General features: G+C 42.3%; 1 pseudogene; it reads left to right on the forward strand.

The window, feature by feature from the left end:
• Positions 1-248: 248 nt before the first annotated feature.
• LOC102273345 (actin-related protein T2-like) lies at positions 249-1,390 on the forward strand (annotated as a pseudogene).
• The last annotated feature ends 1,791 nt before the right edge of the window (positions 1,391-3,181 follow it).

Below are 3,181 nucleotides of genomic sequence, written 5' to 3' on the forward strand. Positions count from 1 at the left end.
GGCTAGGTTATTACACAATGGGTAATTATCACTGAGATCACCTCAGCAAGCCCTAGGATGTCTGAAAGGAGACAAGATTCATGGGTTGAGGACTCTATGCACTGGCAACAGCCTTCTAGCTCCACCTGGGTGATAACTTGAGAACTTGGGAATCCTGTGGCTGTTTAAATTCCAAGCAGTGCCTATTGTCTCACAAAATGGCTAAGTGTTCTTTATTTTGTTGAGGTTTGAAAGAGCATGCTGTTGACATGTTCAAATCATATATATTAGATATTCCAGCCTATAATTTTTGACAATGGATCTGGACTCTCCAAAGTAGGCCAGTCTGGAGAGACTGGATGCCATTATTTCCTCATCTCTCTGGTAGGGCATCCGAAATTTAAAATATCTTTGACAAGAGATAATCAGAAAAAGTACTTTGTAGGGGAAGAAGGCTTGTGGAAGTATGAAACCTTGCATTTGTACTACCCTAGAAAGTTATGACCAACCTAGATAGCATATTAAAAAGCAGAGACATTACTTCTCCAACAGAGGTCCAGCTACTTAAAGCTATGGTTTTTCCAGTAGTCATGTATGGATGAGAGATTTGGACTGTGAAGAAAGCTCAGCGCCAAAGAATTGATGCTTTTGAACTGTGGCATTGGAGAAGACTCTTGAGAGTCCCTTGGACTGCAAGAAGATCCAACCAGTCCATCCTAAAGGAGATCAGTCCTGGGTGTTCATTGGAGGGACTGATGTTGAAGGTGAAACTCCAATACTTTGGCCACCTCATGCGAAGAGTTGACTCATTGGAAAAGACCCTGATGCTGGGAGGGATTGGGGGCAGGAGGAGAAGGGGAAGACAGAGGATGAGATGTCTAGATGGCATCACCGACTCGATGGACATGAGTTTGAGTGGACTCCAGGACTCGGTGATGGACAGGGAGGCCTGGTGTGCTACAATTCATGGGGTCACAAAGAGTCGGACACGACTCAGTAACTGAACTGAACTGATTGAACTTGAACTGGTAAGGGGATGAAATGACATGGAGAAACCCTGGAAATAACGTTTTGAGTGGGAACTGGGAGTAAAACCCTTTCAATGACTGTGCTCATGACTGAGCCCTCCTCGAATCCAAGGGAGACTCAAGAGAAGACAACAGAAGTGAAATTTGAGATCTTCAATGTGCCTGCTTTCTGCCTGTCCAAACACACGGTTGTAGCACTCTATGCCTCTGCCTCTGTCACAGGCCTAGTGTTGGACAGTGGGGATGGGATCATTTGCACTGTCCCCATCTTTGAGGGTTATTCCCTGCCTCATGCTGTCACGAAGCTCTACATAGCAGGGAAGGACATCACAGAGCACCTCACCAGACTCCTTACTTGTTCATTGTTGTTGTTCAGTCACTAAGTCATGTCCTGCTCTTTGTGATTCCATGAACTGCAGCACGCCAGGCTGCCCTGTCCTTCACTATCTCCTGGAGTTTGCTCAAACTCATATCCATTGAGTCAGCAATGCCATCTGACTATCTTATCCTCTGTTGTCCCCTTCTCCTCTTGCCCTCAAACCTTACCAGCATCAGAATCTTTTCCAATGACTTGGCGCTTTGAGTCAGGTGTCCAAAGTATTGGAGCTTCAGCTTTAGCATCAGTCCTTCCAGAGAATATTCAGGGTTGATTTCCTTTAGGATTAACTGGTGTGCTCTCCTTGCTGTCCAAGGGACTCTCAAGAGTCTTCTCCAGCACCAGTTTGAAAGCATCAATTCTTCGTACTAGCCTTCTTTATAGCCCAACTTTCACATCCATACATGACTAATGGAAAAATCATAGCTTTGGCTATATGGACCTTTGTTGACAAAGTGATGTCTGTGCTTTCTAATACACAGTCTAGTCTTGTCATAGCTATTATTCCAAGGAGCAAGTGTCTTTTAATTTCATGGATACAGTCACAGTTCACATTGATTTTGGAATCCAAGAAAGGAAACCTGACACTGTTTTCACATTTTCCATATCTATTTGCCAAGAAGTGATGAGACTGGCTGCCATGATCTTCCTTTTTTGAATGTTGAGGTTTTTTTTTTTTTAATCTTCAGATGAATACACATTTATTTATACCTTGGGCATTCTAGAGATTATATTGTACAGTCACTCTGTAACTAACTTCATAGTATATATCTTTTTTTCTTTTTAATTTAAATTTATTTATTTTAATTGGAAGCTAATTACTTTACAATACTGTATCGGTTCTGCTACACATCAACATGAATCTGCCATGGGCGTACAAGTGTTCCCCATCCTGAACCCCCCTCCCACCTCCATCCCCGTACCATCCCTCCGGGTCATCCCAGTGCCCCAGCCCCAAGGATCCTGTATCAAACCTGGACTGGCGATTCATTTCACATATGATAATATACATGTTTCAATGCCATTCTCCCAAATCATCCCAACCTCTCCCTCACCCACAGAGTCCAAAAGACTGTTCTATATATCTGTGACTCTTTTGCAGTCTTGCATACAGGGTTATCATTACCAAATTTCTAAATTCCATATATATATATATGCATTAGTATACCATATTGGTGTTTTTCTTTCTGGCTTACTTCACTCTGTATAATAGGCTCCAGTTTCATCCACCTCATTAGAACTGATTCAAATATATTCTTTTTAATGGCTGAGTAATAGTCCATTGTATATATGTACCACAGCTTTCTTATCCATTCATCTGCTGATAGATATCTAGGTTGCTTCCATGTCCTGGCTATTATAAACAGTGCTGTGATGAACACTGCAGTGCACGTGTCTCTTTCAATTCAGGTTTCCTCAGTGTGTATGCCCAGCAGTGGGATTGCTGGGTCATAAGGCAGTTCTATTTCCAGTTTTTTAAGGAATCTCCACACTGTTCTCCATAGTGGCTGTACTAGTTTGCATTCCCACCAACAGTGTAAGAGGGTTCCCTTTTCTCCACACCCTCTCCAGCATTTATTGCTTGTAGACTTCTGGATAGAAGCCATTGTGACTGGCGTGAAATGGTACCTCATCATGGTTTTGATTTGCATTTCTCTGATAATGAATGATGTTGAACATCTTTTCATGTGTTTGTTAGCCATCTGTATGTCTTCTTTGGAGAAATGTCTATTTAGTTCTTTGGCCCATTTTTTGATTGGGTCGTTTATTTTTCTGTAATTGAGCTGCAAGACTGGCT

This window comes from Bos mutus, chromosome X (assembly GCF_027580195.1).
Source record: "Bos mutus isolate GX-2022 chromosome X, NWIPB_WYAK_1.1, whole genome shotgun sequence".
Classification (NCBI taxonomy): Eukaryota; Metazoa; Chordata; class Mammalia; order Artiodactyla; family Bovidae; genus Bos; species Bos mutus.